Source organism: Phascolarctos cinereus, unplaced genomic scaffold, assembly GCF_003287225.1.
Source record: "Phascolarctos cinereus isolate Bilbo 61053 unplaced genomic scaffold, phaCin_HiC Scaffold_9;HRSCAF=440, whole genome shotgun sequence".
Taxonomy (NCBI): domain Eukaryota; kingdom Metazoa; phylum Chordata; class Mammalia; order Diprotodontia; family Phascolarctidae; genus Phascolarctos; species Phascolarctos cinereus.
In genome coordinates, this window is record NW_027556402.1 from 120429975 (window position 1) to 120444523 (window position 14549).

The 14549-nt window shown below is 36.1% G+C and overlaps 1 pseudogene; it reads right to left on the reverse strand.

The window, feature by feature from the left end:
- Nucleotides 1-12897: 12897 nt before the first annotated feature.
- On the reverse strand, nt 12898-13463 carry LOC110194889 (large ribosomal subunit protein uL5 pseudogene; annotated as a pseudogene).
- Between the last annotated feature and the right edge of the window lie 1086 nt (nt 13464-14549).

The window sequence follows — 14549 nt, forward strand, 5'->3', positions numbered from 1 at the left end:
TTTATGAGGAAGGTTTGGAAGTCCCCTATTTCATTGAATATCCATCTCCTCCCTTGAAAAATCAGGCTTATTTTTGCAGGGTAGTTGGCTGCAATCCAAGCTGCTTTGCCTTTTGGAATATCATGTTCCATGCCCTATGTTCTTTTAATGTAGAAGCTGCAAGGTCCTGTGTAATCCTGACTGGGGTTCCATGATATTTAAAATTTTCTTTCTGGCTGCTTGTAGCACCTTCTCTTTTATTTGGCAATTTTGGAGTTTTGCTATTATATTCCTTGGCATTGTCAATATGGGATCTCTTTCAAGTGGTGAGCGGTGTATTCTTTCTATGGTTATTTTACCTTCTGGTTCTAGGAATTCAGGGCAGTTTTCTTTTATGATTTCCTGAAAGTTACTGTCCAGGCTCTTTTGTTCATCATGATTTTCAGGTAGTCCAATGACTTTTAAATTGTCTCTCCTGGATAGATTTTCTAGGTCGGTTGTTTTACCGATTTGGTATTTTATGTTTTCATTCATTTTTTTTTCATTTTTTTGTTTCTTTTTGACTGATTCTTGCTCTCTCATAGAGTCATTAGTTTCCATTTGTCCAATTCTAGTTTTTAACAGATTGTTTGCTTCTGTTAGCTTTTGCACTTCCTTCTTCAATTGGCCAATTGTATTTTTAAGGGATTTGTTTTCTTCAGTGTACTTTTTTCTAATTGGCCAATTGTATTTTTGAAGGACTCTTCTACCTCTCTCATTAGACTTTTAAAATCCTTCTTGAGCTCTTCTAAGAAGGCTTTTTGAGCTTCAGACGAGTTCATACTCCCTTTTGATGTTGCAGCTGTGGGTTTGTTGACAATGTTGGCCTCTTCAGAATTTCTGTCTTTATCTCCACTCTTCTCATAATGTGAATCCATGGTACGTTTCCTTTTACTCATGGTTTCTTTATTCCCTGGCCTTTAAAGAGATTGAACTCTCCTTCTGGGGAGCAGAAGGCACTGACCCAAGCTTCTTGTGTTGTGATCCTAGGTCTTGGTCATTGGCTTTGTGTGCTGGGGCCTCTTATGTTAGCAGTTGGCTTTAGGATATGGCAGCTTACCTCGTGTTGGGCTGGAATCAGCAAGGCTGGAACTTTCAGGCAATTCTAGGCTACCTGCTTTTCCTTTCCTTTAGATGTCTTAAGCTCCTTTTATATGGGTGCTGCAGGGTGTTTATCTGCCTTGGTCCTCTTGCAATGCTGTCTCCCTCATTTCTGCTAATGCACTTGGAGATTCCTTTGTGGTTGACAGTTGGAGGCTGTAGGGTTCTGACCACTTACCTATTGTTGGGTTGGAATCTGCAAGGCTGGGACTTTAGGAAGACTCTAGGTTGCTTTCTTCAGCTCCTTTCAGATGAATGCTGCAGGGTGCTTCCTCCTGGGGCTCTTTGTAGTGCTGCTTCCCTTATTTTTGCTGAGGCACTAGGAGACCCGTTTGTGAGGCTGCTGCACTGCTATTCCCAGTCTTTCTTCTAATTCAAGTGTACCAGGTTTTTTTTTTCCCTAAGGTGATATTTTCTGGGTTTTCAGAGGTTGATAGGGGAGGGTGAGTGTGACTACCTTTTCACTCCACCATCTTGGCTCCCAGAAGTGGAAGAGAAATTTTTTCTAGTTACTATTGCTAGGTGTATTTCCCTCCATCCTATCCCCCTATTTATTCTATTCTCTCTATCTTTTCACCCTGTCCCTCCTCAAAAGTGTTTTAGTTCTGACTGCCCCTCCCCCAATCTGCCCTCCTTTCTATAACTGCCACAGCCTTCTCTCATCCCCTTCCCCTCTTACTTACCTGTAGGGTAAGATAGATTTCTATACCCAGTAGAGTGTGAATGTTATTCCTTCTTTGTAAGAGAGAGTAAGGTTCACTCACTCCCCCTTACCTCCCCCTCCACTTCCCCTCCACTAGAAAAGCTTTTTCTTGCCTCTTTTATGTGAGATAATTTACCACATTTTGCCTCTCCCTTTTTCTTTCTCCTAATACTTTCCTCTCTCACCCTTTAATTAAAATATCATATCATCTCTTCATATTCAATTCACAACTGTGCCCTTTCTCTATGTCTCTCTCTCTCTCTCTCTCTCTCTCTCTCTCTCTCTCTCTCTCTCTATATATATATATATATATATATATATATATATATATATATATATATATATATATAAACGCACACATATATATTCTTTCACTCCAATAATAAGAAAGGTCTTATGAGTTACAAATATCATCTTCCCATATAGGAATGTAAACAGTTTAACCTTATTAAGTCCCTTATAATTTCCCTTTTCCTATTTACCTTTTTATGCTTCTCTTCAGTCTTGTATTTAGAAGTCAAATTTTGTATTCAACCCTGGTCTTTTTCATCAAGAATGCTTGAAAGTCCTCTATGTCATTGAATTTTCATCCCCCCCCCCCAAAGAATTATGCTCGGTTTTGCTGGGTAGGTAATTCTTGGTTGCAATCCTAGAGTCTTTGCCCTTGGGAATATAATATTCCAAGTCTTCTGATCCTTTAATGTAGAAGCTTCTAAATCTTGTGTTATCCTGACTGTGGCTCCAAGATACTTAATTTTTTTCCTGGCTGCTTTCAATATTTTCTCCTTGACCTGGGAACTATAGACTTTGGCTGTACTATTTCTGGCAGTCTTTCATTTGGGGATGTAAACAGTGGATTCTCAATTTCTATTTTACCCTCTGGTTCTGGAATATCAGGGCAGTTTTCCTTGATAATTTCTTGAGAGATGATGTCTAGGCTCTTTTTTTGATCATGGCTTTCAGATAGTCTAATAATTTTTAAATTATCTCTCCTGGATCTATTTTCCAGGTCAGTTGCTTTTCCAATGAAATATTTCACATTGTCTTCTACTTTTTTTTTCATTCTTTTGGTTTTATCTTATTGTTTCTTGATTTTCTCATACAGCCGTTAGCTTCCATTTGCTCCATTCTAATTTTCAAAGAATTATTTTCTGTGGTGATCTTTTGAGCCTCTTTTTTCCATTTGGCCAATTCTGCTTTTTAAGGCATTCTTCTCCTTATTGGCTTTTTGGACCTCTTTTACCATTTGGTCTAATCAATTTTAAAAATCTAGTCTGTTATATTCTTTGGTATTAAAATCTAGTCTGTTATTTTCTTTGGTATTATTTTGTGCCTGCTTTAGAAAGCCTTTGACTCTTTTTTTCATGTTTTTTTTTTTTGCATCACTCTCATTTCTATTCCCATTTTTTATTCTGCCTCTCTTACTTGTTTTTCAATTTTTTTTTTATCTCTTCCATGGCCTGAGACCAATTTCTATTTTTCTTGGAGGCTTTGGATGTAGGAGCTTTGAGCTTTGATTTTGTTATCTTCTTTTCAGGGTGTGTTTTGATCTTCCTTGCCATCGTAGTAACTTTCTATAGGCAGAATTTTTTTCCATTGTTTGCTCATTTTTTCCCAACTTTTTGTTTTCAACTTTTTGTTAATGTATGGCTGTTCTTCCAGGGTGGAGGGAGCACTGTCCAAAGCTTTAGGGATTTTGTGCAGCTGTTTTCTGGGATCTGTAAGTTTTCTGTTCTTCCAAGGTGGTATGTTCAGTTTACTTCTCTCCTGGCCCGTGTTCTGGTCTGTGAGTGACCATAAGCATTCTTTTCTGTGTTGGAACTGTGAGGACGGTCTCCCCTCCAAAGTGGCTATGAGTTCTGCTATGCTAGTGATCTTCCTTACCCTGGGACTGCCACTTAGAACTGTGACTTGGACCTGAGGAAAGGCAAAGCAATAGAATCCTGCCTCAGTGCTAGCAAAAAGTCCCCTGTAATCTCCTTCTGACCAGTTATTTGATCTCTTACTCTCTGTGGGCTGAAACCTCTGGAAGCAGCTGCTGTTGATGATTATGTCACTCCCAAGGCCTGCTCCTGGTTTATTGTGATCAGAGCTGTGCTGGTGCTGACACAGTGTAGAACTGCTGGGAACCCCAAAATGTCAGGGTATAAGATGGTCACCACCTGGAATGAATTCATGTACTCAAACCTTCTTTCAGTCAGGGGGCAACTGTAACACCAATAGAAGTGGCAGAGCTCCTAGTGAACCTGCAACTTAATGGGAGGAGACTTATGCTTATATAAATATAAACATATAAAAGGGACAGTGAAAAGATAGGAATGGAATTACGGGGTCATAAGTAGTTTGGGGTGAACCAGGTGCAAACAGTGAAAGGACTATCAAGTAGGCTAATTAGATGATCTAGGTGGGATAAAGGAGTAATGTATATGTAAGTAGTCTGGGGTGAGCCAAGTGAGACAGTGAAAGGAATGTCAAATAAGCTAATTAGGTGATCTAAGTGGGCCGGGGTAGGCCAAGTGCCTTGGGTGGAGGTGCCAAGGATCTGGGCTGCAGAAATGTATGGGAAATTCAGAGACTGGGTTGCTTTCAAAGAAAAGGTCTTTTCCTTTTAGTGGTCCAGGTCAGGTTCCCTTACCACATCAGCATGGACTGTGCTGGTCTGTGCTCCAGTCTCACCCAGGTATGACAGACTTTTCCTTCTGATCTTCTACACTTTCTTTGGTGACTATTGGCTGAGAGGTCTGGAAACTGCCAATGCTGCCAGTGATTCAGTCATCTGGAAGACTGCTCTAGGTTTGCTGGAGCACTTTCTGTGCTCAACTGTCCTCCTCTCTCACCCTGATGTAACAGACCTTTCCTGCCATCTTCCAAGTTATCTTGGGCTGGAAATTTGTTTCACTCTGTCTTTTTGTGGGTTCTGCTGCTCTAAAATTTGTTTAGAGTCATTTTAAAAAGTATTTGGAGGTGTTTTGAGAAGAGCTCAGAAAAGTCTCTACCTTTACTCCGAATCTTGGCTTCACGCCGTGCATAATAGGCATTTTCTAAGGTCTGGGAGGTACAAAGATAGTGAAAAAACTGTCTTCTTATGTGTTTATAAATCCAATTTAACTGTATCACTAGGTTGTAGACTGAAATGATTTCATGAATTGGTTGAACCTGAATTTGGATGGGAGTACCTATTAAAGTTATTTAATCTTAGAAAGTTCCTATGACTTCAACTATAGAACTATTGACAAAATGTCTCTCATTGGGATGGATGCTATGTAGAAATTTACATGTTTGTCTTTGAATACTTTTAAAACAAGATATTTTGCTGCATTTTTACTATTTCAGCTTAAAACTGTTATTAAAACTCAAATTTTTCAAAATTATGCCATCTTTATCTTCATATATATATGCATATGCATATATGCATGCACATATATACATATGTGTATATATGCACACAGATATACAGAGAGAGAGAGAGAGAGAGGGAGAGAGAGAGAGAAATTGGTCAAGTTGTATGTTAAATATTTTTTCTGTTAGGAATATCTGTTTTATTAGCCTCTAATGAATCACTGAATTTTTCCACAGAAAAGTTTTCTGTGGGAAGCAAGGTGATAGGGTCAGCATGTGGTGTGAACATTCTGTTGATGGCAAAAGACTCTGAAGATTTTGTGGGAATATCATTTATAGCATACTTCTATAAAACTGACAGTCTTCCTACCTTCCAACCTGTTCAGTTGCCTTATTAACTTTGTATTATCTTAAACAACTTTCAGAATTGTCTACTTTATCACTGAAAGGAAGGAATTCATTGTTCATTTGTAGATTATTTTTGTTACACAGGCATACATGTATGTATATATGTATGTATGGGCAAATATGGGCACATACATACATATACATATATGTGCTTGTATGTATATAATGTATATATATGTATACACACACATACATACACACACATACACACACATACATACATACATACATGCATATATATATATATATATATATAAAGAGAGAATCCTGGAGGGATTTGTTTTTTTCTGCCTGTTTCAGCAGTATGACTCACTAGAATCTAGAAGTGACCTAACATTTTGATTGTCTTACTATAACACTTTCTCATTGACTAAGTTACAGATACATTTGTAATTTTCCCTTTCTTTTCAGTTTCTTTCCTTTTCTCTATTAACATTATATTGAGCTTCAAGATTTGCAAAACACTTTATATATTACCAATAATTAACAACTTTAGCAAAGTTGCAGGATGTAAATTAAGCCAACAAAAATCATTAGCATTTCTATATATGACCAACAAAGTCCAGCAGCAAAAAACATACAAAGAGAAATTCCGTTTAAAATAACTGCAGACAGTATAAAATAATTGAATGTCTGCCTAGCAAACCCAGGAACAATACAAACACAATTGCGACACACTTTTCACATAAATGAAGATAAAGGTAAACAAATGGAGAAATATTAATTGCTCATGGGTAGGCCAAGCCAAAATAATAATAACAATAAAGATAAGAATTATATCTAAATTAATTTACTTATAACAATCAAACTACCAAAAAGTCATTTCACAGAACTAGAAAAATTAAGAACAAAATTCATTTGGAACAACAAAAGATAAAGAATATCAAGGGAATTAATTTAAGAAAAGGGAAAGTAGCCTGGCAGTACCAGATCTCAAACTGTATTACAAAGTAGTAAGCATCAAAATAGTCTGGTACTAGCGAGGAAATGGAATGCTGGAAGAATGGAATAGATTAGGTATATAGTACACAGTAGTAAATGACCATAATAATCTAGAGTTTGATAAACCCAAAGATCCAAGTTTTTGGGAACAAAATTCATTATTTGACAAAAACTTCTGGGAGAACTGGAAAGCAGTTTGAAAAAAAAAACTAGGCATAAGGGCAACTAGGTGGCTCAGTGGATAGAGCACCAGCCTTGAAGTCAGGGGGACCTGAATTCAAATCTGGCCTCAGAACAAACACTTGTCACTTATTAGCTGTGTGAACCTGGGCAAGTCACTTAACCCCAATTGACAAAAAAAAAAAAGAAAAAAGAAAAACAAAGAAAAAAAAACTAAGCATTGATTAATGTCTCACACCATATACTAAGATAAGGTCAAAATGAGTACATGATATAGACATAAAAGGTGATGTCAAAAGCAAATTATGGAGCATGGGATACATTACCTGTCAGACTTATGGATAAGGGAAGAATTTATAATGAAACAAAAGATAGAGAGAATCACAGGATATAAGGTAGATAATTGTGATTACATTAAAAAGGTTTTACATACATAAAATCAATGCAGTTAAATTAGAAGAAAAACAAAAATGGGAAATTTTATAGCAAATTTCTCTGACGAAGGCCTTATTTTTTAAATATATAGAGAACTAAGTCAAATTTATAAGAATATGAATCATTCCTCAAATGATAAATAATCAAAAGATATAAACAAACAGATTTCAGATGAAGAAATCAAAGCTATCAATAGTTATATAAAAATAGTCTAAATCACTATTGATTAGAGAAATGCAAATTAAAACAGTTCTGAAGTACCATGTCACACCTATCAGATTGATTAATATGACAGAAAAGGAAAATATTAAATGATGGAGGAGATGTGGGGAAATTAGGACATTAATGTACTTTTTAGTGAAGTTGTGAACTGACCCAACCTTTCTGAAGAGGCATTTGGAACTCTGCCAAAAGAGTTATAAAACTGTGTGTACCTTTGACCCAACAATACCATTACTAGGTCTACACCCCAAAGAGACCAAAGAAAAAGAAAAGTTCTTATGTGTATAAAAATATCTATAGCAGCTCTTTTTTGTGGTGACAAAGAATTAGAAATTGAGGGGATGCTCATCAATTGGTTAATGGCTGAAAAAGTTGTGATATATGTATGATTGTAAGGGAATACTATTTGAGCAGTATAGCTTCAGGTAAAAAACAAACAAACAACGAACAAACCTGGGAAGACTTATATGGACTGATGCAAAATGACGTGAGCGGAGCCAGGAAATCTGTAACAGCAATATTGTAATGATGATCAACTGTAAATGACTTAGCTATTGCTACTAACACAATGATACACAATAATTTTGAAAGACTTAAAATGAACAATGCTATCCTCCTCCAGAAAAAGAACTGATGGAGTCTGACTGCAGATTGAAGCATAAAAATAAATAAATAAAACTTTATTTTTTTCTTGCTTTTAAAAAAAAAATCTGCGTTCTCTTTTGCAACATGGCTAATATGAGGATACGTTTTGCTTGACTGTACATGTATAATCTATAAGGTGGGAGAGGAGGGAGTGAAGGAAGGAAATTGGAAATCAAAAATTATAATAAATAAATATTAAGAATGGTTTTTGCATGTCATTAAGAAAAAAATGAAAATCTTTAAAAAATAGTTTTTCATGGTACTCTTTAGATATAGGGGCTAGGGTTGGGAGGGAGTAGATCTTCACTTGAATCTACTCCAATTTCTATTTATTCACGACCAACATTTTGGGGCATATCTCCTGTCTCCATTTTCTCAACATTAGAGGAAGGGAAAGGAATAAGCATTTTTTAAATTCTTACTATGCTACTATGTGAACTTACACTGCTCAAAAGTCTTTTACAAATATCACTTCATTTGATCATCATAATATCCTTTGGAGAAGATAAAGATGGATGAGGATTCCTTATCCTCAAGAAATACAGCAGGGTACATAATTCAGGAAACATGCACAACCTGTGATAAAATGTTGGAAAAGGTAAATGCTATATTCTTTGGAAATATAGGGGAGTTAATGATCACTTGACCATCTCCATCAAAGACTATATTATTTTGTCTTTTTTTAAATTTTATTTTTAAACATTTAATCATCCATCTTAAAAGCCTCCTGCAAAATGCACCGCATTCCTACATCATTTCATATTACCTTCTAGGTGTATTCTTTGCTCCTGAATAAATTATTTATTTTCCTTCCACACAAATAGCCTGGTAATTTTTGTTTCTGAACCTTTGTATGTACAATGCAACAATGGTGTTTGCTCTATTAAAATTCAATCATGTAACCATAAACAGTTCTGAACTTTTGAACTGAACTGGGAGTCTTGGGAACTGAATTTTAATCTCAGCTCAGGCACTTACTTTCTGAGTAACTTTAGGAAATTCATTTAGCCTTTCTGGGTCTCAGTTTCTTCATCTGTAATAAGAGGTAACTGAACTAAATATCCCCTGCCATTCATTCCAGTTCTGCAAATATGATTCTATTAAATCCAACATTTGTTTCCTTGCTTTTCATTTAGTGGAACACTTGGAACAAGAGGGTAAGGAAAATGACTAAATAACACAACAATGAGAAGAAAAAGACCAAAATTATATTCCTTCCAATGATCACATTGCCTCTAACATAAAATGCAAGCTTCTAAACCTGGCATTTAATACCCTTTACAATCTGTATTGTTCACACACCTTAACTGTGCCTTACTTTCAACCTCTAAAAAGGCCATACAAATGAAAAAAAATGCAATCAGACAGAGTGTATTTGGTTCCCTGTAAAGTGCTAGACCCCTCTGAAAAACAATTTACATCTAGGAAAAGTCAATCATTGGTGATACAAATGGAGCAGACAGAAGAGAGGCTTTCCTAAGGGAAAAATACTACGAGTTCCAGAGAGGTCTTAATGTGGAAGAAGAAAGGAGAAAGCAAGCCAATATTGAAAAAAAAAAAAGGAAATGAGAAGCAATGTTATTTTCAGGATGAATATTAAGTACAGGAGGGAGAAAAGGTGTGGTCTGTATGTCCAAAGGAAAAGTGGAATACAAAAGGCAGGATGGTTACTTTCTTCTTATGGAGACCCAAGTATCTTGGTGAGTAGCAAAGTGTAAATGACTGCATAGATTTCTCGGGGAGGTGGGGGCCTCATGGAAAGAGAAGAAGAATTACTTTTGCTATTTATGCCCTGGGTTTAAGTTATTTGAGTTTTCTGACAGGTCAAACAAAACTTATCCTACTGGATGTTTCATTAACCTGAATGCTTGCATAGAAGTTGAGGCTGTTGAGAGAGATCTGAAGTGAATTCTGATGCTTTTAGAGGAAACCCTACAGGGAAACAGCGAGAGAAGACCCCCCAAACTAAAATTTGCAAATTTATAGTTATAGTTATAGACAATAACTTTGGAATTGGCCCCTTCCCAGAAAATTATAAGCTTGTTAAAGGAAGACGTGATTTTATTTTTGTCTCTATATCCTCAAGTTTTTGATAGCCCCATGTTAAACTGATAAACTGACACTTCATGGAGGCCAAAAAAAAATTCAGAGTGGATTTAAGAGTGATTATCTATTACTCATTATAGTGCTAATTTCATAATAAAATCTTTTTTGATGTGGCATCTGACATTAGCATGGTAGTTTTGTCCAATGCAGTCTATCTATCCTTGGTAATTTTAGGTATAAAGTTTTGCAAGGTAAAATAGAGTCAGAATCAGTCTCCATTTTGTAAAGGACTGTTGAAGTCATCTAGTGCATCTCATAACTGAACAATAACTCTTTCTCCAATGACCCTGAAAATCCTCTGATTGCAAACCTTTACTGATAGAGTATTCACAATCTCCTAAGTCAGCAAATTCAAATTTTGTATGTCTGTAAATGTCAGAAAGTTTTCTGTCAGAAAAAAGCTGAAATCTACCTCTCTGTAGCTTCCATTCAATGTTTCTTTCATATATGTGTATGCATATATATTTATACACACAGGAATATATATATATATATATATATATGTATATGCATATGTATATATCTATATCTGTGTATACATATATATGCGTGTATAAATTTATACACATACACATATAAATATATACATACATATAAAAAGTATGTACCAACACATACATGTGTGTTTGTTTACATGTATATATTTTACTTATTTATTTGTTTGTTTGTTTGTTTGTTTATCTTTTCTCTCAATGTATGGACTAGAACTTCTCTGACATACCAACATCATGTTCCCATCTCCACATTTTGGGTGAGTATATGAACCACCTTGGAGATTCTTGTTAAACCACTAATGGTCTGAGAATTTAAAGGAAATGACAATGATTATTAAGCCAATTTGTTTCGAGAGTGTCCAAAGACCATTGGAGCATTTATATTTGGGTATTTCCTGGTAGAATTTGGAGTCTGTTCAGTTGTTTAGCAGACCCAATCTGCTCATCAGTCTGTCACAATGATATCCCATCAGTGTGTGGAGTAGCCAGAAAGTAAATTAATACATGTCTCAATATTTAGTTAATAATATTTTTCTGCACCTTTATCTATCTCACATGGACACTTTAACTGGCTTAGGCTGGATTAGTTTTAGTTCATACAACCAAGCAACTACTTAACAGACAACTGACGGCAAGACCTCCTTTGACTTTCAATATACTGCGAAAAGAAGCCTCAGTGTGACATCCTAATTATTGCAGACTTTGAGCATGCTAACGGTGCCTCATACCAAACTAATGAAAGTTATTTCTCTTTGGGAAAGCAAAAGACAACACACAAGGTTCCTTGAGGTTTCCACCAAAATTCACTGAAATGGGAAACATGTAGCACTTAGTGATGAATACAGATCATCCCCAAATCACTAACGTCTGTTAGCTGAATAGAGAAATAACGATAAATCTTTCCAATAACAAGAGAAAAGAGAATGTCACTAGTATATCAAGCAGTGCCTTTCTGACACCATTTAGCGGAAATGGGCAGGTAAAATTATTTATAACGTTGGTCGTTGTTTTTTTTTTGTTCCAAGATTTTTTTTGAAGGGTCTGATATATGATACACATGATATACTACTCATTTGATATTGGCCAAATAATTTCTTAGCCCTTGATTGGATTGGGATTGGTCAATTCTGAGCTATTTTTTAGCTCTAGATCTATGACCCCTTGATCTAAGATTCTATCTTGAATAAAATACTTTTTTACCTTGAACCTCAGTTTCCTCATTTGTAAATGGAGATAACCATGCTTATAGCTTTTGTTTGCCAGTGTTGTTGTTGAGTTCTAATGTAAATGAGTACAGCATAGTCTGAAAACTTTCAAATATACTAATAATTTCTATTTAAATACCGTTTGAAAGTTTGTGCAGTGTTCTACATGTTATCTTATTTTAGCACCAATAATGGTGGGACAAGGGTATTGCTCGTATTATTATGCACATTTGTAGAGATGAGGAAGCTGAAGCTCAACATATTTAAGTGACTTGCATATGGTAACATAGCAGGTCAATATCAGAGGTCAGATTTGAAAAGAAATTTTCCTAGTTCCTGCTACAGCTAGCTTTCTACAAAACTGTGCTGCTGGAAAGAAATTCACTACCTCCTAGATATCTAGGTTGTGCAATGGATAGAATGCCTAGCTTGAGTTCAAATTCCAACTCAGATATTTACTAGCTGTGTGACTCTGGGCAAGTCACTTAACCTTCGCCTGCCTCTGTTTTGTCAACTGTAAAATGGAGTCAATGATAGCACTTACTTTTCAGGATTATTGTGAAAGTCAAGTGAGGTAATATTGGTAAAATTCATCACACATGATAGGTTCTTAATAAATGCTTGTTTCCCATCTAATAAGTGTTCCTTTCTTTCCTTCCTTCTCCCTGAGACAGCCCTTTCTAACTTCAAGACGACTCCATTTAATGGCAAGTAGCTTTTCCTCCTGTAGAGCCTCCTTACAACTAAGACCCATTGTTACTAGCTCAATTTTTTTGAAGAATCCTATCATCTTTCCTATAAATTTCTTCTTTGGGTCAAGTATCCCTTATTCCTTCAACCAGTAATCAAAGAGTGTGATTTCAAAGGGCTTTGCCATCATTGTTGCATACTTGAGGTGCTATAGCTTAGCAATTTACTGTCTAAAATATAGTACCTAAAACTGAATACAATACTCCAATGTAGTCTGAGGCCCGAATATGATGAGACTATCACTTCCATGGGACTCCTTTTAATGAAGTCTGCATTGTTTTTGTTTGTTTGTTTGTTTGTTTTACACTTCAGTGGTCATTTTATTGACCTTTTAATAGAAAACAAGACCTTATTTGCCAGGAAGGATGATGCCATCGTCCTTCTGCTGGAACCAGGCATGGCTTCTTCCTCTTTGCCAATTCTGTTTAGCCCAATGCAGCCTGTCCTACCCTTCTTGTCTGCAGTGCTGGACCTGGGCCTGTCCAGCACCACATAGAAGTCCAAGCCATAGATGCCGATGCTTGAGTCATATTTAATCCCCAGATCGATGTGCTCTTAGATCCCAAAGCCAAACTTGCTGGTGTCTGAGAAGTTATTTTTCCTTTACTCATATTCTTGCACTTTCAGTCCCTTCTCCAGAAGCTCTTCAACTTTGAAAGCCCCATGGATTGTAAAGTGAATGGTGAGCTTCTCATTTCTCCTGATTCCGAAAGACCTGACAGTATACTGAGTTTTGGAGAACACCGGGGTTTAGTTTGTGAGCTGCTCCAACACTTTGGCCACCCCGATCAGTCGGTCCCCACTCTCACCAACACAGATGTTGAGGCACAGCTTATGGTTGTACAGTTCCCACACGGGGTTTTCTTTTTCACCCTGATCTTGCACTGTGGTGGAGAACCAGAAGAGCCCCGGCATGTTTTTTTCTTTTTTCTTAAAGGAAGAGACTTAAGTACAAGGGGACAAACATTATTAATTTATAATCATTATTAATAAAGCCTAATATGTGACAAGCACGGCTCTTTCTCTCTCTCTCTTTCTCTTCTCTCTCTCTCTCTCTCTCTCTCTCTCTCTCTCTCTCTCTCACACACACACACACACACACACACACACACACACACACAGTTGAAGAAACTGAATCAAATAGAGGTTAAGTGACTTGACCAGAGTCACAAAGCTAGTAAAAGTCTGAGGCCATATTTAAAATGAAGTATTTTTAACTCCAGGTCTAGTGTGTCCACTGTGCCATTAATAGCTAAATAATGCTATTCACTTGTAGTATTTGTAACTTCTGTAACACTGTAACTTCTGAATATTTTTCAGATGTGCTACTGTCTAGTCATATATCATTAATCTCATATTTGTAAAGCTGGCTTTTGAAACTAAGTTAAATAATTTATATTTATGTCTATGTACATGTACATTATGTATATTATGTCAAATTATTAGATTCAGGACAATATGCTTATGGGTCAAGATCTTTTTTGAATTTGCGTCCTCATCCAATATATTTGCTATTTTTCTCAGTGATGTGTCATCTGATAAATATGCCGTATAAACCTTATGCAAGTCATTGGCAAAAACGTTAATCAGCACAAGGTAAAGGCCAGATCCATGGAGCATTACAGTAAAGACATCCCTTCAAATATTTAATGAGCTACTTTTTTTCTCCAGATGCTAAAGACTATTTGTGATGTTTGCCATCCCGTAACACATAACTTAATTCATACAAAATTTATACAAGGGTTAATTTCTTGACTGATAGGTTTTACCTTTGTTTCCCCAATTGCAATTAGAAAGAATCATTCTATAAATAACTGCTAGGCTCATGTAAGAGCCTGAACTGGGATTGCAAATCCAGCTTCCTAGAAATCGCTGTTTGTAGTCTGCTTTTCTTATTCCCTCATCTCTTTTTATCCTAATCATCTTTAATCTTCCTAGAATTTACCTTCCTACATTCTGTCTACAGTTTAAGAATTTATCCCTTTGTAGTCTCTTTTCTGT